Source organism: Salmo salar, chromosome 21 (assembly GCF_965601325.2).
Source record: "Salmo salar chromosome 21, fSalSal1, whole genome shotgun sequence".
Taxonomy (NCBI): Eukaryota; Metazoa; Chordata; class Actinopteri; order Salmoniformes; family Salmonidae; genus Salmo; species Salmo salar.
Window position 1 is genome coordinate 44,305,488 of NC_138311.1, and position 21,057 is coordinate 44,326,544.

General features: G+C 48.5%; 1 pseudogene across 1 annotated transcript in view; it reads left to right on the forward strand.

The window, feature by feature from the left end:
* The window catches only part of LOC106582373 (uncharacterized), a 78,898-nt pseudogene that overhangs the window by 54,521 nt on the left and 3,320 nt on the right, over positions 1-21,057 (forward strand). The window contains exons 12-13 of the transcript XR_014381984.1: positions 3,802-4,017; positions 14,405-14,562. The product of XR_014381984.1 is annotated as an uncharacterized LOC106582373 (transcript). The remainder of the gene's footprint in view (positions 1-3,801; positions 4,018-14,404; positions 14,563-21,057) is intronic.

Sequence of the window (21,057 nt, forward strand, 5' to 3'; positions counted from 1 at the left end):
GTTATTACCTCGTACCCCTGCACATTGACTCAGTACTGGTACTCCCTGTATATAGCCATGTTATTACCTCGTACCCCTGCTCATCGACTCAGTACTGGTACTCCCTGTATATAGCCATGTTATTACCTCGTACCCCTGCTCATCGACTCAGTACTGGTACTCCCTGTATATAGCCATGTTATTACCTTGTACCCCTGCTCATCAACTCAGTACTGGTACTCCCTGTATATAGCCATGTTATTACCTCGTATCCCTGTTCATCGACTCAGTACTGGTACTCCCTGTATATAGCCATGTTATTACCTCGTACCCCTGCTCATCGACTCAGTACTGGTACTCCCTGTATATAGCCATGTTATTACCTCGTATCCCTGAACATTGACTCAGTACTGGTACTCCCTGTATATAGCCATGTTATTACCTCGTACCCCTGCACATCGACTCAGTACTGGTACTCCCTGTATATAACCATGTTATTACCTCGTACCCCTGCTCATCGACTCAGTACTGGTTCCCACATATGCACTTGGCTGCTTTTCTTTCACTCTAAGGTCCAACTCATCCCAAACCATCTCAATTGGGTTGAGGTCGGGTGATTGTGGAGGCCAGGTCATCTGATGCAGCACTCTGTCACTCTCCTTCTTACATTTACATTTACATTTAAGTCATTTAGCAGACGCTCTTATCCAGAGCGACTTAATAGCCCTTACACAGCCTGGAGGTGTGTTGGGTCATTGTCCTGTTGAAAAACAAATGATAGTCCCACTAAGTGCAAAACAGATGGGATGGAGTATCACTGCAGAATTCTGTGACTGCCGGCTTCACTCTCTCAGTAGGAGCTTCTCTCTCTGACTGCTGGCTTCACTCTCTCAGTAGGAGCTTCTCTCTCTGACTGCTGGCTTCACTCTCTCAGTAGGAGCTTCTCTCTCTGACTGCTGGCTTCACTCTCTCAGTAGGAGCTTCTCTCTCTGACTGCCGGCTTCACTCTCTCAGTAGGAGCTTCTCTCTCTGACTGCCGGCTTCTCTCTCAGTAGGAGCTTCTCTCTCTCACTGCCGGCTTCTTTCTCTCAGTAGGAGCTTCTCTCTCTGACTGCCGGCTTCTCTCTCAGTAGGAGCTTCTCTCTCTGACTGCCGGCTTCACTCTCTTAGTAGGAGCTTCTCTCTCTGACTGCCGGCTTCTTTCTCTCTCTGACTGCCGGCTTCACTCTCTTAGTAGGAGCTTCTCTCTCTGACTGCCGGATTCACTCTCTCAGTAGGAGCTTCTCTCTCTGACTGCCGGCTTCACTCTCTTAGTAGGAGCTTCTCTCTCTGACTGCCGGATTCACTCTCTCAGTAGGAGCTTCTCTCTCTGACTGCCGGATTCACTCTCTCAGTAGGAGCTTCTCTCTCTGACTGCCGGATTCACTCTCTCAGTGGGAGCTTCTCTCTCTGACTGCCGGCTTCTCTCTCTGACTGCCGGCTTCACTCTCTTAGTAGGAGCTTCTCTCTCTGACTGCCGGATTCACTCTCTTAGTAGGAGCTTCTCTCTCTGACTGCCGGATTCACTCTCTCAGTAGGAGCTTCTCTCTCTGACTGCCGGCTTCTCTCTCAGTAGGAGCTTGTCTCTCTGACTGCCGGCTTCTCTCTCAGTAGGAGCTTCTCTCTCTGACTGCCGGCTTCATTCTCTCAGTAGGAGCTTTTCTCTCTGACAGTTTAGCACTAATGAAAGTCCACCAACCTCTTTGTCTATCGCTCAATGGCTGTAAAGCCACACTTACATACACACACACACACCTCCCTGTCTATCTCTCAATGGCTTTAAAGCTTCCCATAAACACATGAAAAGGGAATTTATCCTCAGCTGAACAAATTGCCCGCCCTCTGAGTTTGAGCCTGTGTGTTTGCGTGTGTGTGTTTGCATGTGTGTGCGTGCGTGCATGCCTGCGCGTGCTTGTCAGATTAGAGCTGTAATGAAGCCAGTCTAATGAGGCCTGGGGCTAATGTGTGAATGAGGCTCTGCTCTGACTGGACCTCTGCCATCCCTCCTCCTCTCACAATGGCTACATAAACACTATCTGTCTGTAGAGAGGCAGAGAGAGTGTGTGTTTCCCTATCTGCAGAACACACTCCTGCACAAACACACTCATGTTGTTACGCGGGGTGGAGCAGGTGAACTCAGGTGCAGACTCAGACGAGGAGACAGGGATAAGGTAACCAAGGTATTTATTGAAAAGTGGAGGGGGGTGCAGGCCAGGGGAGCTCTGGCGGGTAGCAGGGAACCAGGAACTGAGGCTGGGGCAAGGGTAAGCGGGTCCGGAGCGGAATTCAAGGAAGCAGTAGAGCGGGGGTCCAGGGCAGGGAAGCTGGACTGGCGAGAAGGACCAGAGTCAGAGCGAATGGAACTGTAGCGGAGAGAAAAGCAGCGTCAGGCTAGGGAAAACAGGCACCACAGGATAATAAGGTCTGTGCAGGAACAAACAGCTTGAAATGCAGACTGACGGAGCAGAGGTTACGATCTGGCAGCGTGGAAGTGGCAAGACTGAGTATTTGTAGAGGTCTTGATTAAGGAACAGGTTGCAGCTGGTGGGGATCTGCTCTGCCTCCAGCACACCTGTCTCCACACACACAATCAGAAACACCCACACAGAGAGAGAGAGAGGGAGAGAGCACTGGGGGAGTGGCAGCAGGTTAGGGAGACACAGGATGAGAAGTAGAGGGCGTGGAAGAGACAGATGTAACTCACGTATACAGTATATGCACTCAAATTCACATAATTCATATAGATACTACTGCCTCTTTCCACAAAGGTTTCCATGGTACCTGCATAGAGCTGTGTGTGTGTTTCTCTCCACTCCCAGGAGAGGCATTGGAGGGGGGGGGGGGGGGGGGGGGGGTGTGTGTGTGTGTGTGTGTGTGTGTGTGTGTGTGTGTGTGTGTGTGTGTGTGTGTGTGTGTGTGTGTGTGTGTGTGTGTGTGTGTGTGTGTGTCCGTCCGTCCGTCCGTCCGTCCGTCCGTCCGTCCGTCCCTCTCCACTCCCAGGAGAGGCATTGGAGCTGTGTGTCCCTTCAGTGTTAGTGCAGAGAGAGACAGCGCTGCGTTATTAGTGCAGAGAGAGACACGCGGCGGTATTAGTGCAGAGAGAGACACAGCGCGGCGTTATTAGTGCAGAGAGAGAGACAGCACGGCGTTATTAGTGCAGAGAGAGAGACAGCGCGGCGGTAATAGTGCAGAGAGCGAGACAGCGCGGCGTTATTAGTGCAGAGAGAGAGAGAGACAGCGCGCCGTTATTAGTGCATAGAGTCTATATGATCCCATCTCTCGCCCTCTCCAACTCCCACCTCTCTGTCTCTTGCTATGTCACTTTGTGGATCCTTGAGCTGTAATGTGAGCTGGTGTGGATGAGTGTGTGAATTACTGTGTGTGTGTGTAGGTTTGGTAGAGAGTGTTGTGCAGAGGGCTATAATAGCGAGCCTGATGAGACGGAGAGAGCAGAGAGAGACCTCCACTTCGCTCCATTATAAGGCAGAGAGCTTTTAAACACCCATTCCCCTTCTGCCCCAGCCTGACTCTCATTCTATTGAATTAACCCCCATTTTCTCTGCAATTTGGCCCCGCCGTTACCATGGTTACACAGGCACTATCATGGTCCTTGTGTGTATGTGTGACATGACTCATCGTGTACATTCTGTTATCGTTCTCTATGAATCTCAACATGAACCTCAAATCTCCTTCCTGTCATGTTTTAATATACAATAAACCATTTCAACAGCTTTGCTGTTACAGGTCAGTACAGTGAGAGACAATGACACACAGCATTGAATTCTACTTTTTATTGGTGGGGCCACCCATACACAGTGCTGTAAATCTGCTAAATGGCATATATTATTACATTTTCTGAAAGGATCTGACTTATGGTTCCAAGAAAATTGCATAACTAAAATTGACAAAATGTTGGTCTTTCTCTCTCCCCAAAGAATCTTCCCCAGAGAAAACCTACTGCAACATATCCACCTGTACTCTCTGGCTGACCTGCAACAGGTAATACACACACTACACACATACTGTATAGTCTACACACTCATTGCAATCAATATACCACGGCTAAGGGCTGTTCTTGTGCACGACGCAATGCAGACTGCCTGGATACAGCCCTTAGCCGTGGTATACAGGCCATATACAACAAACCCTGAGGTGCCTTATTGCAATTATAAACTGTTTACCAACATAATTAGAGCAGGAACAAGAAATGTTTTGTCGTACTCGTGGTATACAGTCTGATATACCACGGCTGTTAGCCAATCAGCATTCAGGGTTTGAACATTCAGTTTACACGTGTCAGGACAATGCATTGCTGCTAGGACCAGCGTCTGTCTCTGCTTGGACTCAGACAGGCATGTGGAGCTAAAGCAGTCCCTCCCAGTGAAGAGGTGCTCTGTCTCTGCTCGGACTCAGACAGGCATGTGGAGCTAAAGCAGTCCCTCCCAGTGAAGAGGTGCTCTGTCTCTGACACCTCAACCTGCTATCAGCACCAGGCGCTGGGAGAAGAGCTCACAGTCAGAGGACAAATTGTCCTTTGCCAGTTACAGTGGGGAGCGTTTCCCTCAGCCCTCTCACTAGCAGTTTCTAGGCTGTTATGGAGGCATGAATAACTGTTATTGGGATGAGGGTTACTTTGGTTTGGCGTAATCTCTTGCCTCTCTCTCTCACCCCCTCTCTCTGATCCCCCTCCCCCAGCCTGGAGTTCTTCCACACTACTACTCTCCCATATCTCCCACCTTCCCCACCCAGCCCCCTCTACACCACCCAACCGCTCTCCCTCTCCCCTTCATGTTCCTCTCACCCTGGCCCGCTCACTAATTACAGACATTCAGAATCAACAAGCAGAAAAACTAGTGTGTTGAAGTCCACCATTCTTCCCTACATCCCCTGGCCTGACACTCTTCTCTCGCGCTCACTCTCTTTCTCTCTTTCCCTCGCGCTCTTTATCTTTCTCTCTCTCTATTGATCTCTATCATCGCTTACTCTCTCTCTGTGTGTCTTTCTCTCCCTCTCCCCTCTCTATGTGTGTCTTTCTCTCCCTCTCCCCTCTCTCTGTGTGTCTTTCTCTCCCTCTCTCTGTGTGTCTTTCTCTCCCCCTCCCCTTTCTCTCTCTGTGTCTTTCTCTCTCTCTCCCCTCTCTCTGTGTCTTTCTCTCCCTCTCCCCTCTCTCTGTGTGTCTTTCTCTCTCCCCCCTCTCTCTGTGTGTCTTTCTCTCCCCCTCCCCTTTCTCTCTCTGTGTCTTTCTCTCTCTCTCCCCTCTCTCTGTGTGTCTTTCTCTCTCTCTCCCCTTTCTCTCTATGTGTATTTCTCTCCCCCTCCCCTTTCTCTCTGTGTGTCTTTCTCTCCCCCTCCCCTTTCTCTCTGTGTGTCTTTCTCTCCCTCTCCCCTCTCTGTGTGTCTTTCTCTCTCTCTCCCCTCTCTCTGTGTGCCCCCCCCCCTCGTGTGTCTCTCTCTCCCCCTCTCTCTGTGTGTCTTTCTCTCTCCCCCCTCTCTCTGTGTGTCTTTCTCTCCCCCTCCCCTTTCTCTCTCTGTGTGTCTTTCTCTCTCTCCCCTCTCTCTGTGTGTCTTTCTCTCCCTCTCCCCTCTCTCTGTGTCTTTCTCTCCCTCTCCCCTCTCTCTGTGTCTTTCTCTCTCTCTCCCCTCTCTCTGTGTGTCTTTCTCTCCCTCTCCCCTCTCTCTGTGTGTCTTTCTCTCCCTCTCCCTCTCTCTGTGTGTCTTTGTCTCCCCCTCCCCTCTCTGTGTGTCTTTCTCTCTCTCTCCCCTCTCTCTGTGTGTCTTTCTCTCCCCCTCCCCTCTCTCTGTGTGTCTTTCTCTCCCTCTCCCTCTCTCTGTGTGTCTTTGTCTCCCCCTCCCCTCTCTGTGTGTCTTTCTCTCCCTCTCCCCTCTCTCTGTGTGTCTTTCTCTCCCTCTCCCTCTCTCTGTGTGTCTTTCTCTCCCTCTCCCCTCTCTCTGTGTGTCTTTCTCTCCCTCTCCCCTCTCTCTGTGTGTCTTTCTCTCCCTCTCCCTCTCTCTGTGTGTCTTTGTCTCCCCCTCCCCTCTCTGTGTGTCTTTCTCTCTCTCCCCTCTCTCTGTGTCTTTCTCTCGTTCTCCCCTCTCTCTGTGTGTCTTTCTCTCTCTCCCCTCTCTCTGTGTGTCTTTCTCTCTCTCTCCCCTCTCTCTGTGTCTTTCTCTCCCTCTCCCCTCTCTCTGTGTGTCTTTCTCTCCCCCTCCCCTTTCTGTGTGTCTTTCTCTCTCTCTCCCCTCTCTCTCTGTGTCTTTCTCTCCCTCTCCCCTCTCTCTGTGTGTCTTTCTCTCCCCCTCCCCTCTCTCTGTGTGTCTTTCTCTCCCTCTCCCCTCTCTCTCTGTGTCTTTCTCTCTCTCTCCCCTTTCTCTGTGTGTCTTTCTCTCCCCCTCCCCTTTCTCTCTGTGTGTCTTTCTCTCTCTCCCCTCTCTCTGTGTGTCTTTCTCTCTCTCCCCTCTCTCTGTGTGTCTTTCTCGCTCTCTCCCCTCTCTCTCTGTGTCTTTCTCTCCCCCTCCCCTTTCTCTCTGTGTGTCTTTCTCTCTCTCCCCTCTCTCTGTGTGTCTTTCTCGCTCTCTCCCCTCTCTCTGTGTGTCTTTCTCTCCCCCTCCCCTTTCTCTCTGTGTGTCTTTCTCTCTCTCTCCCCTTTCTCTCTGTGTGTCTTTCTCTCTCTCTCCCCTCTCTCTGTGTGTCTTTCTCTCCCCCTCTCCTTTCTCTCTGTGTGTCTTTCTCTCTCTCTCCCCTCTCTCTGTGTGTCTTTCTCTCTCTCTCCCCTCTCTCTCTTTACAGCTAATTGGCTTTCCATATTAACAAGCTGTTTCTTTTATTTCTCCTGAATAATCAAAGCTCGTTCATCAAGCCTGGCTTTTATTGTTTCACAGTGAGATTCAATAAAGACCGTCTCCCTGGCTAGTTATAGAGTAGACCCAGTCCTTCATGGAAAGCAGTAGTGCACTTGGCTCTATTTGCTATTGAAATCCCAACAAACACCTCCTATTCGGAGCAGCTTTTCTCTCTTTAAAGCAGTGTACCGTTTGCCCAGGGCCTGCCCAGAGGCTGGACTAGTTTGGCTACTGGCCCTTTTGTTGCTGCATAAAAACATTTTATGTTTTTCCAGTTGTGGGGTAGTGGAGAGATGGGCTTGTTGTAAAGTAGTGGGATGGTGGAGAGGTGGACTTGTGTAAAGTAGTGGAGAGATGGGCTTGTTGTAAAGTGGTGGAGAGGTGGGCTTGTTGTGTAAAGTAGTGGAGAGGTGGGCTTGTTGTGTAAAGTAGTGGAGAGGTGGGCTTGTTGTGTAAAGTAGTGGAGAGGTGGGCTTGTTGTGTAAAATAGTGGAGAGGTGGGCTTGTTGTGTAAAATAGTGGAGAGGCGGGCTTGTTGTGTAAAATAGTGGAGAGGCGGGCTTGTTGTGTAAAGTAGTGGAGAGGCGGGCTTGTTGTGTAAAGTAGTGGAGAGGCGGGCTTGTTGTGTAAAGTAGTGGAGAGGTGGGCTTGTTGTGTAAAGTAGTGGAGAGGTGGGCTTGTTGTGTAAAGTAGTGGGGTGGTGGAGAGGTGGGCTTGTTGTAAAGTAGTGGGGTGGTGGAGAGGTGGGCTTGTGTAAAATAGTGGAGAGGCGGGCTTGTTGTGTAAAGTGGTGGAGAGGTGGGCTTGTTGTGTAAAGTAGTGGAGAGGTGGGCTTGCTGTGTAAAGTAGTGGAGAGGTGGGCTTGCTGTGTAAAGTAGTGGAGAGGTGGGCTTGTTGTGTAAAGAAGTGGGGAGGTGGGCTTGTTGTGTAAAGAAGTGGGGAGGTGGGCTTGTTGTGTAAAGAAGTGGGGAGGTGGAGAGGTGGACTTGTGGGGTAGTGGAGATGTGGGCTTGTTGTAAAGTAGTGGAGAGGTGGGCTTGTTGTAAAGTAGTGGAGAGGTGGGCTTGTTGTAAAGTAGTGGAGAGGTGGGCTTATTGTAAAGTAGTGGAGAGGTGGGCTTGTAGTGGGGTGGTGGAGAGGTGGGCTTGTTGTTAAGTAGTGGAGAGGTGGGCTTGTTATGGAGAGGTGGGCTTATTGTAAATAAGTAGTGGGGTGGTGGGCTTGTTGTTAAGTAGTGGAGGGGTGGGCTTGTTGTAAAGTAGTGGAGTGGTGGGCTTGTTGTAAAGTAGTGGAGAGGTGGGCTTGTTGTAAAGTAGTGGGGTGGTGGGCTTGTTGTAAAGTAGTGGAGAGGTGGGCTTGTTGTAAAGTAGTGGAGAGGTGGGCTTGTTGTAAAGTAGTGGGGTGGTGGGCTTGTTTTGTGAAGTAGGGGAGAGGTGGGCTTGTTGTGTGAAGTAGTGGAGAGGTGGGCTTGTTATGGAGAGGTGGGCTTATTGTAAATAAGTAGTGGGGTGGTGGGCTTGTTGTTAAGTAGTGGAGGGGTGGGCTTGTTGTAAAGTAGTGGAGTGGTGGGCTTGTTGTAAAGTAGTGGAGAGGTGGGCTTGTTGTAAAGTATTGGGGTGGTGGGCTTGTTGTAAAGTAGTGGAGAGGTGGGCTTGTTGTAAAGTAGTGGAGAGGTGGGCTTGTTGTAAAGTAGTGGAGAGGTGGGCTTGTTGTAAAGTAGTGGAGAGGTGGGCTTGTTGTAAAGTAGTGGAGAGGTGGGCTTGTTGTGTGAAGTAGTGGAGAGGTGGGCTTGTTGTGTGAAGTAGTGGAGAGGTGGGCTTGTTGTGTGAAGTAGTGGAGAGGTGGGCTTGTTGTGTGAAGTAGTGGAGAGGTGGGCTTGTTGTAAATTTGTGGGGAGGTTGGCTTGTTGTAAAGTGATGGGGTTTTAGAGAGGTGGACTTGTTGTGGAGAGGTGGGCTTGTTTTAAAGTAGTGGGGAGGTGGGCTTGTTGTAAATTTGTGGGGAGGTTGGCTTGTTGTAAAGTGATGGGGTTTTAGAGAGGTGGACTTGTTGTGGAGAGGTGGGCTTGTTTTAAAGTAGTGGGGAGGTGGGCTTGTTTTAAAGTAGTGGGGAGGTGGGCTTGTTGTAAAGTAGTGGGGAGGTGGACTTGTTTTAAAGTAGTGGGGAGGTGGGCTTGTTTTAAAGTAGTGGGGAGGTGGGCTTGTTTTAAAGTAGTGGGGAGGTGGACTTGTTGTAAAGTAGTGGGGAGGTGGGCTTGTTGTAAAGTAGTGGGGAGGTGGGCTTGTTTTAAAGTAGTGGGGAGGTGGACTTGTTTTAAAGTAGTGGGGAGGTGGACTTGTTTTAAAGTAGTGGGGAGGTGGACTTGTTTTAAAGTAGTGGGGAGGTGGGCTTGTTGTAAAGTAGTGGGGAGGTGGGCTTGTTTTAAAGTAGTGGGGAGGTGGGCTTGTTTTAAAGTAGTGGGGAGGTGGGCTTGTTGTAAAGTAGTGGGGAGGTGGGCTTGTTGTAAAGTAGTGGGGAGGTGGGCTTGTTGTAAAGTAGTGGGGAGGTGGACTTGTTGTAAAGTAGTGGGGTAGTGGAGAGGTGGGCTTGTTGTGGAGGACTGAGCACTGCCATGTAGATGCTAATTGTATTGTGTGCCATGCAGCGCTGGTCCTGCCAACGACCTACAAACAACTGGAGGAGACAAAAGGGCATTGAGGGACCCGGCCCGGACTGGCTCAGCGGCCACGGTGACACACACTTACGTGCAGGGAGGCAGATTCCCACACTGACACCCTGGCATGCAGCATATGCAGGACACAAACTATGTAGTAGCCACCCTGATGTAGCCACAAGGACTCTCTAGTATAGACACCAACACTTTCACATAGACATCATGCAGGCATAGACACAGGCAGTATTCCCATGTATGCCCTTACACTGTCACTGGGTTAGGGGCATGTTGGTCATCTTGAGAACTGTTGGTAAATTATAATTATGCTGTTTTTTCCTAAGTGGAAGATATTGCACGTATTTCTGCATTAAAGAAAAAAACTCAAACACGACTGCCTCTCTTTCCCACACCACACACAGGCATTCTCACTCTCTCTCTCTCACACGTTAGTCCATAATCACTCTATACGTCTTCTGTAATCACTCTATACGTCTTCTGTAATCACTCTATACGTCTCCCGTAATCACTCTATACATCTCCCCGTAATCACTCTATACGTCTCCCCGTAATCACTCTATACGTCTCCCCGTAATCACTCCATACGTCTCCCGTAATCACTCTATACGTCTCCCGTAATCACTCTATACGTCTCCCGTAATCACTCTATACGTCTCCCGTAATCACTCTATACGTCTCCCGTAATCACTCTATACGTCTCCCGTAATCACTCTATACGTCTCCCGTAATCACTCTATAGGTCTCCCGTAATCACTCTATACGTCTCCCCGTAATCACTCTATACGTCTCCCCGTAATCACTCTATACGTCTCCCCGTAATCACTCTATACGTCTCCCGTAATCACTCTATACGTCTCCCGTAATCACTCTATACGTCTCCCGTAATCACTCTATACGTCTCCCGTAATCACTCTATACGTCTCCCGTAATCACTCTATACGTCTCCCGTAATCACTCTATACGTCTCCCGTAATCACTCTATAGGTCTCCCGTAATCACTGTATAGGTCTCCCGTAATCACTGTATACGTCTCCCGTAATCACTCTATACGTCTCCCGTAATCACTCTATACGTCTCCCGTAATCACTCTATACGTCTCCCGTAATCACTCTATACGTCTCCCGTAATCACTGTATACGTCTCCCGTAATCACTGTATACGTCTCCCGTAATCACTCTATACGTTTCCCGTAATCACTCTATACGTCTCCCCGTAATCACTCTATAGGTCTCCCGTAATCACTCTATAGGTCTCCCGTAATCACTCTATACGTTTCCCGTAATCACTCTATACGTCTCCCCGTAATCACTCTATACGTCTCCCGTAATCACTCTATACGTCTCCCGTAATCACTCTATACGTCTCCCGTAATCACTCTATACGTCTCCCGTAATCACTCTATACGTCTCCCGTAATCACTCTATACGTCTCCCGTAATCACTCTATACGTCTCCCGTAATCACTCTATACGTCTCCCGTAATCACTCTATAGGTCTCCCGTAATCACTGTATAGGTCTCCCGTAATCACTGTATAGGTCTCCCGTAATCACTGTATACGTCTCCCGTAATCACTGTATACGTCTCCCGTAATCACTCTATAGGTCTCCCCGTAATCACTCTATACGTCTCCCGTAATCACTCTATACGTCTCCCGTAATCACTCTATAGGTCTCCCGTAATCACTGTATAGGTCTCCCGTAATCACTCTATACGTCTCCCGTAATCACTCTATACGTCTCCCGTAATCACTGTATACGTCTCCCGTAATCACTGTATACGTCTCCCGTAATCACTGTATACGTCTCCCGTAATCACTGTATAGGTCTCCCGTAATCACTGTATACGTCTCCCGTAATCACTCTATACGTCTCCCGTAATCACTCTATACGTCTCCCGTAATCACTCTATACGTCTCCCGTAATCACTCTATACGTCTCCCGTAATCACTCTATACGTCTCCCGTAATCACTCTATACGTCTCCCGTAATCACTGTATACGTCTCCCGTAATCACTGTATACGTCTCCCGTAATCACTCTATACGTTTCCCGTAATCACTCTATACGTCTCCCCGTAATCACTCTATAGGTCTCCCGTAATCACTCTATAGGTCTCCCGTAATCACTCTATAGGTCTCCCGTAATCACTCTATACGTTTCCCGTAATCACTCTATACGTCTCCCCGTAATCACTCTATACGTCTCCCGTAATCACTCTATACGTCTCCCGTAATCACTCTATACGTCTCCCTTAATCACTCTATACGTCTCCCGTAATCACTCTATACGTCTCCCGTAATCACTCTATACGTCTCCCCGTAATCACTCTATACGTCTCCCGTAATCACTCTATACGTCTCCCGTAATCACTCTATACGTCTCCCGTAATCACTCTATACGTCTCCCGTAATCACTCTATACGTCTCCCGTAATCACTCTATAGGTCTCCCGTAATCACTGTATAGGTCTCCCGTAATCACTGTATACGTCTCCCGTAATCACTGTATACGTCTCCCGTAATCACTGTATACGTCTCCCGTAATCACTCTATAGGTCTCCCCGTAATCACTCTATACGTCTCCCGTAATCACTCTATACGTCTCCCTTAATCACTCTATACGTCTCCCGTAATCAGTCTATAGGTCTCCCGTAATCAGTCTGTCACTCACTAGTAGACAGACTCTCCTCTCTGCACACTGGGGGCTGGTGGTAATCCTGTTTGGTGAGTGGGGTGGCAGGGAGCGTGTCATCCAAACAGAGCTCACCATGTCTTTATGTGGGTAATCCGGGTGGCTTTCTTAGCATCACTAATGGAGGTTCCAGGCCTTCATCAGGGAACACTAGAGAGGGATAACGTAGCGGGTGTTAAATAGAGGTTTTAGGGGATTAAGTGTTTTGGACCACAAAGCCCCCTGCACGGGACAGGGCCAGAGGGGTGTGACTTTATGGGATGTGAGGGACGAGGAGGATTTGGGGAGGGTGAAAGAAGTTTGGGGTGGTTTGTTCCAGGAACAGTCACAATGACACTGCAGCTGTAGGCAGGACAAACAAACGGTGGCCCCTCTCCACTCTGTTCTGCCACCCCTTCTTCAGACCAGCTCTGGGTGGAGGGTAACTTCTCTGAGGAGAATGTATCCACCTGGTTGGCAGATGGGGAGCCCTAGTGCTACTGCCATCCAAAGCATCCCCCTGTGCATTCATACCTCTCCCGCCATTTATTTTCCTTCCTTTAATTCCACTCTCTCCCTCCTCTCTCCCTCCCTCAGTTTCCCTTAATCTCCCTCTCTCCCTGTCCACTGAGCATCAGTCACAGTCAGAACCCAGAGTGGTGTGGTGCCAGTCGTTCCATTCAGCTTAGCTAAATGATGGACTGTCTAAATTACCCCTAGTGTCAGAGTTGATCAGGGGGAGCATATATCATCTGGACTAGGCTAGGGGATGAGGCTGGCCGGCTGCTCGGCCTGGCTGGCTGGTTTATTGCTCGGCCTGGCTGGCTGGCTGCTCGGCCTGGCTGGCTGGCTGACTCCCTACCTGCTCCACACTACACACAGCCTTTGATTGGTGGGCAGCAGGCTGACTCATGTCACCATTCTAAACAGCTTTATTCACAGTGTTGTATCTCTCCCAGAATGGAGGGAACACAGCCTCTGGGATCGAGGGATGGGGGGCTGTGTTTTCAGCCACTGCTTCAGGTGTTACTGTATAAGGACTGTTCTTGGTTGTCGCCCATTCTTTAGGTCAGGGATCATCAACTAGATTCAGCCGCGGGATGATTTTTGTGTTGAGTGGATGGTCAGGGGGCTAGAACATAATGACAAATCATTTGTAAACTGCAAATTGACCACAAGAAGCACAAACAGATATAATATTTTACTTAAACGTACTCATTTCAAACTTAGCTTACATTTGTATGCAATCACATACAGTACCAGTCAAAAGTTTGGACACACCTACTCATTCCAAGGTTTTTCTTTATTTTTACTATTTTCTACATTGAAGACATCAAAACTATGAAATAACACATATGGAATCATGTCGTAACCCAAAAAGTGTTAAACAAATCAAAATATATTTTATGTATATTACATTTTACATGATGTAATGTCTTTCTCTGTCCAAACCATACAGACAACCTCCCCCTCCCCTGCAGAGCATCCATCTCCAGTAGGAGTGGGGGTTGGGGTGGTCTCCTTCTCCCTCTCCTTCCCTCTGCCCCTCTCTCTCTCTCTTTCTCCTCATTTCTCCTTCTCTTCTCTCCCCCAGGCTGAAGAATGCCTGGCAGGCCCTTTAATTGGTGCAGCCGGGGCGCTGCCAGGTGTAGCCACTTGTCTCAGCCTCCCTCAGTGTTCTCTGGAGGTCCACTCAGGCGGGGCCCCTTCCCTTCCCCAGACCCATTCAAAGGGGCCACAATGCTCTCTCTACCAGGCCCCCAAGATTCAAAGGCCCTGCTGGTTTTTAACTACGCACCCCCCGGTCCAGTAAATGGTGTTCACATATCATTTTTTTTGCTAAAACGGCCCCTCAAAAAAAGGACTTCCCCCTCGGTTACCCCCCAACACCTCCTTCCCAGGCCACTCCAGCCTCCAGTTCTTTCTCCCAGGGCCTTTATTAGTTTTGTGAATTCCTGACGAACTCTTGTCCATCTCTTTGCAGTGGCTCCCGTTGGGACCTGTATCAACAGTGTTTGTCCTCCCCAGGGAAAATTCTCCTGTCTTGTTCTCTCTCTATAGTACAATATATGACTGCAGGGAATTATTGTAGATGGGAAATATAATGGTTGCTTTAGAATGAGAATTTAGAAAATGTTTCATTTTTATTCAATAACATGTAATTAGGAAAATGTACTATATTTTTTTCCCTCCCTCTCTCCCTACAGGTGATAGATGGGAAGCTTGCTCCCTTCCTCTCCAAGGTAATTAAGTTTGCCAGTTCCCACGTCTACAGCTGCAGCCAGTGCCGAGAGAAGGGTTTCATCTGTGAGATGTGTCAGAATGGACAGGTCATCTACCCCTTCCAGGAGAGTGCTACTAAGAGGTGAGTCCCCTGTATGCACAGATCTAGGATCAGCCCAATATCCCACTAACCCGCAACCAGGAAATGGCGGAGCGATTCGGGGAAATGCAGAAAACTGATCTTAGATCATGATGGCATCCTGGAAGAATGAATGGAGTAAAGAGGAGTGTGTCTCTATCTCTTGTTAGTCACACCAGCTGGAAGGAGCACGGGTGACAGGGACATGGCACCGTGCTGGAGAGGAGCAGTTAATCCTCCTTGCACCTTGCTCTGTCCCTGTCACTGTCCTCGTCTCCTTCTGCCTGAGCCTTATGACATGCTACTGAGAAGGAATGGCCCTCTCACCTCAGGGAGGTTTGATGTTTCACTGATAAGGAATGGAGATGAGGAGAGGACAGAGAGGAGGTCAAGAAGGAGGAGATGACAGAGAGGAGGTCAGGAAGGAAGAGGAGAGATCAGGAAGGAAGAGGAGAGGACAGATGAGGTCAGGAAGGAAGAGGAGATGACAGAGAGGAGGTCAGGAAGGAAGAGGAGAGGTCAGGAAGGAAGGAAGAGGAGAGGACACAGAGGAGGTCAGGAAGGAGGAGGAGAGGACAGAGGTCAGGAAGGAGGAGGAGAGGACAGAGAGGAGGTCAGGAAGGAGGAGGAGAGGACACAGAGGAGGTCAGGAAGGAGGAGGAGAGGACAGAGGTCAGGAAGGAGGAGGAGAGGACAGAGAGGAGGTCAGGAAGGAGGAGGAGAGGACAGAGAGGAGGTCAGGAAGGAAGAGGAGAGTACAGAGGAGGTCAGGAAGGAAGAGGAGAGGACAGGGAGAGGAGAGGACAGAGGAGGTCAGGAAGGGAGAGAAGAGGACAGAGGTCAGGAAGAGGAGAGGACAGAGAGGAGGTCAGGAAGGGAAAGGAGAGGAGGTCAGGAAGGGAAAGGAGAGGAGGTCAGGAAGGAAGAGAAGAGGACCGAGAGGTCAGGAAGAGGAGAGGACAGAGAGGAGTTCAGGAAGGAAGAGGAGAGGACAGAGGAGGTCAGGAAGGAAGAGGAGAGGACAGAGGAGGTCAGGAAGGAAGAGGAGAGGACAGGGAGAGGAGAGGACAGAGGAGGTCAGGAAGGGAGAGAAGAGGACAGAGGTCAGGAAGAGGAGAGGACAGAGAGGAGATCAGGAAGGAAGAGGAGAGGACGGAGAGGAGGTCAGGAAGGGAAAGGAGAGAGGAGGTCAGGAAGGAAGAGAAGAGGACAGAGAGGTCAGGAAGAGGAGAGGACAGAGAGGAGTTCAGGAAGGAAGAGGAGAGGACAGAGGAGGTCAGGAAGGAAGAGGAGAGGACAGAGGAGGTCAGGAAGGGAGAGAAGAGGACAGAGGTCAGGAAGAGGAGAGGACAGAGAGGAGTTCAGGAAGGAAGAGGAGAGGACAGAGAGGTCAGGAAGGAAGAGAGGACAGAGGTCAGGAAGGAAAAGAGGAGGACGGCGTGGAGGTCAGGAAGGGAGAGGACAGAGTAGAGGTCAGGAAGGAAGAGGACAGGGTGGAGGTCAGGAAGGGAGGACAGGGTGGAGGTCAGGAAGAGAGGACGGGGTGGAGTTCAGGATGCGAGAAGGCAGGGTGGAGGTCAGGAAGGGAGAGGACAGAGTGGAGGTCAGGAAGGCTAGAGAGAGAGAGAGAGAGAGAGAGAGCGCTCTAGGCTAGAGACAGAGCGAGCATTCTAGGCTAGAGAGAGAGAGGGAAGGAGAGAGAGAGCGCTCTAGGCCAGGGAGGGAGGGAGGGAGGGAGGGAGGGAGGGAGGGAGGGCGAGAGCTCTAGACCAGAGAGGGAAGGAGAGAGAGAGAGCGCTCTAGGCCAGAGAGGGAGGGAGGGTGAGAGCTCTCGGCCAGAGAGGGAGGGAGAGCGAGAGCTCTAGACCAGCGAGGGAGAGCGCGAGCTCGAGGCCAGAGAGGGAGAGTGCGAGAGAGCTCTAGGCCAGAGAGGGAGAGGGAGCTCTAGGCCAGAGAGAGAGGGGGAGAGAGGGCTCTAGGCCAGGGAGGGAGAGCGCGAGAGAGCTCTAGGCCAGAGAGGGAGAGGGAGCTCTAGGCCAGAGAGAGAGGGGGAGAGAGGGCTCTAGGCCAGAGAGGGAGAGGGAGGGGGAGAGAGGGCTCTAGGCCAGAGAGGGAGAGGGAGAGAGAGAGAGAGCTCTAGGCCAGAGAGAGACCTGCTCCTCTCCTGGTCTGGTTGTGTCAGCTTTACCACCCCATTAATAACATAACCTTGGACACTCAGTCAGTTTGCCCGCTATATATACAGTGGCTTGCGAAAGTGTTCACCCCCTTGGCGTTTTTTCAATTTTGTTGCCTTACAACCTGGAATTAAAATGAGATTTTTGAGGGGGTTTGTATCATTTGATTTACACAACATGCCTACCACTGAAGATACAAAATATTTTTTATTGTGAAACTGAAGACTTCAGCGTGCATAACTATTCACCCACCAAAAGTCAATACTTTGTAGAGCCACCTTTTGCAGCAATTACAGCTGCAAGTGTCTTGGGGTATGTCTCTATAAGCTTGGCACTTCTAGCCACTGGGATTTTTGCCTATTCTTCAAGGCAAAACTGCTCCAGCTCCTTCAAGTTGGATGGGTTCCGCTGGTGTACAACAATCTTTAAGTCATACCACAGATTCTCAATTGGATTGAGGTCTGGGCTTTGACTAGGCCATTCCAAGACGTTGAAATGTTTCCCCTTAAACCACTCAAGTGCTGCTTTAGCAGTATGCATGGGGTCATTGTCCTGCTGGAAAGTGAACAGGTTTCCCTCAAGAATTTCCCTGTATTTAGCGCCATCCATCATTCCTTCAATTCTGACCAGTTTCCCAGTCCCTGCCGATGGAAAAACATCCACACAACATGATGCTGCCACCACCATGCTTCACTGTGGGGATGTTGTTCTCGGGGTGATGGGAGGTGTTGGGTTTGCGCCAGACATAGCGTTTTCCTTGATGGCCAAAAAGCTACATTTTTGTCTCATCTGACCAGAGTACCTTCTTCCATATGTTTGGGGAGTCTCCCACATGCCTTTTGGCAAACACCAAAGATGTTTGCTTATTTTTTTCTTTAAGCAATGGCTTTTTTTTCTGGCCACTCTTCCATAAAGGCCATCTCTGTGGAGTGTACGGCTTAAAGTGGTCCTATGGACAGATACTCCAATCTCCGCTGTGGAGCTTTGCAGCTCCTTCAGGGTTATCTTTGGTCTCTTTGTTGCCTCTCTGTTTAATGCCCTCCTTGCCTGGTCTGTGAGTTTTGGTGGGCGGCCCTCTCTTGGCAGGTTTGTTGTGGTGCCATATCCTTAAAAAAATAATAATAATGGATTTAATGGTGCTCCGTGGGATGTTCAAAGTTTCTGATATTTGTTTATAACCCAACCCTGATCTGTACTTCTCCAAAACTTTGTCGCTGACCTGTTTGGAGAGCTCCTTGGTCTTCATGGTGCCCCTTGCTTGGTGGTGCTCCTTGCTTAGTGCAAACTACGGTTTGCAGACTCTGGGGCCTTTCAGAACAGGTGTGTGTATGTATGTGTATATATACAGTTGAAGTCGAAAGTTTACATACACTTTGGTTGGAGTCATTAAAACTTGTTTTTCAACCACTCCACACATTTCTTGTTAACTAACTATAGTTTTGTCAAGTCGATTAGGACATCTACTTTGTGCATGACACAAGTAAGTTTTCCAACAATTGTTTACAGACAGATTATTTAACTTATAATTCACTGTATCACAATTCCAGTGGGTCAGAAGTTTACATACACTAAGTTTACTGTGCCTTTAAACAGTTTGGAAAATTCCAGAAAATGTTTAGATACTTCTGACATCATTTGAGTCAATTGGAGGTGTACCTGTGGATGTATTTCAAGGCCTACCTTCAAACTCAGTGCCTCTTTGCTTGACCTCATTGGAAAATCAAATGAGTCTGGTTCATCCTTGGGAGCAATTTCCAAACGCCTGAAGTACCACGTTCATCTGTACAAACAATAGTATGCAAGTATAAACACCATGGGACCACACAGCCGTCATACCGTTCAGGAAGGAGACGCGTTCTGTCGCCTAGAGATGAACGTATTTTGGTGCGAAAAGTGCAAATCAATCCCAGAACAACAGCAAAGGACCTTGTGAAGATGCTGGAGGAAACAGGTACAAAAGTATCTATATCCATAGTAAAACGAGTCCCATATCGACATAACCTGAAAGGCCGTTTGGCAAGGAAGAAGCCACTGCTCCAAAACCGACATAAAAAAAGCCAGACTACGGTTTGCAACTGCACATGGGGACAAAGATCGTACTTTTTGGAGAAATGTCCTCTGGTCTGATGAAACAAAAATAGAACTGTTTGGCCTTAATGACCATCGTTATGTTTGGAGGAAAAAGGGGGATGCTTGCAAGCCGAAGAACACCATCCCAACCATGAAGCACAGGGGTGGCAGCATCATGTTGTGGGGGTGCTTTGCTGCAGGTGGGACTGGTGCACCTCACAAAATAGATGGCATCATGAGGAAGGAAAATTATGTGGATATATTGAAGCAACATCTCAAGACATCAGTCAGGAAGTTAAAACTTGGTCGCAAATGGTTCTTCCAAATGGACAATGACCCCAAGCATACTTCCAAAGTTGTGGCAAAATGGCTTAAGGACAACAAAGTTAAGGTTATTAGAGTGGCCATCACAAAGCCCTGACCTCAATCCTTTAGAACATTTGTGGGCAGAACTGAAAAAGTGTGTGCGAGCAAGGAGGCCTACAAACCTGACTCCGTTACACCAGCTCTGTCAGGAAGAATGGGCCAAAATTCACCCAACTTATTGTGGAAAGCTTGTGGAAGGCTACCCAAAACGTTTTACCCAAGTTAAACAATTTAAAGGCAATGCTACCAAATACTAATTGAGTGTATGTAAACTTCTGACCCACTGGGAATGTGATGAAAGAAATAAAAGCTGAAATAAATAATTCTCTCTACTATTATTCTGACATTTCACATTCTTAAAATAAAGTGGTGATCCTAACTGACCTAAGACAGGGAATTTTTACTCTGATTAAATGTCAGGAATTGTTTAACACTGAGTTTAAATGTATTTGGCTGTATGTAAACTTCCGACTTCAACTGTAGATATGTATATATACTGAGATCATGTGACACTTAGATTGCACACAGGTGGACTTTATTTAACTAATTATGTGACATCTGAAGGTAATTGGTTGCTCCAGATCTTACTTAGGGGCTTCATAGCAAAAGGGGCAAATACATATGAACGCTCCAGTTTTTAATTTTTTCGAATTTTTTGAAACAAGTAATTTTTTTCATTTCACTACACCAATTTGGACTATTTTGTGTATGTCCATTACATGAATTCCAAATAAAAATCAATTTAAATTACAGGTTGTAATGCAACAAAATAGGAAAAACACCAAGGGGGATGAATACTTTTGCAAGGCACTGTATACGCTGTTAACCATCAAGAGGTGCCGAATTGGATTCTATTGGACTGGTGCCCCGTTTTGGTGCAAATGTCATAACCAATGCTATAGATCAAATCAAAGTTTATTTGTCACGTGCGCCGAATACAACAGGTGTAGACCTTACAGTGAAATGCTTACTTACAGGCTCTAACCAATAGTGCAAAAAAAGGTATTAGGTGAACAATAGGTAGGTAAAGAAATAAAACAACAGTAAAAAGACAGGCTATATACAGTAGCGAGGCTATAAAAGTAGCGAGGCTACATACAGACACCGGTTAGTCAGGCTGATTGAGGTAGTATGTACATGTAGATATGGTTAAAGTGACTATGCATAAATGATGAACAGAGAGTAGCAGTAGCATAAAAGAGGGGTGGGGGGGGCACACAATGCAGATAGCCTGGTTAGCCAATGTGCGGGAGCACTGGTTGGTTGGCCCAATTGAGGTAGTATGTACATGTAGATATGGTTAAAGTGACTATGCATATATGATGAACAGAGAGTAGCAGTAGCGTAAAAGAGGGGTTGGCGGGTGGTGGGTGGGACACAATGCAGATAGCCTGGTTAGCCAATGTGCGGGAGCACTGGTTGGTTGGCCCAATTGAGGTAGTATGTACATGTAGATATGGTTAAAGTGACTATGCATATATGATGAACAGAGAGTAGCAGTAGCGTAAAAGAGGGGTTGGCGGGTGGTGGGTGGGACACAATGCAGTTAGCCTGGTTAGCCAATGTGCGGGAGCACTGGTTGGTTGGCCCAATTGAGGTAGTATGTACATGAATGTATAGTTAAAGTGACTATGCATATATGATAAACAGAGAGTAGCAGCAGCGTAGAAGAGGGGTTGGGGGGTTGAGGGGGCACACAATGCAAATTGCCCAGGAAGCCATTTGATTACCTGTTCAGGAGTCTTAAGCCTTGGGGGTAAAAACTGTTGAGAAGCCTTTTTGTCCTAGATTTGGCACTCCGGTACCGCTTGCCATTTGGTAGTAGAGAGAACAATCTATGACTGGGGTGGCTGGGGTCTTTGACAATTTTTAGGGCCTTCCTCTG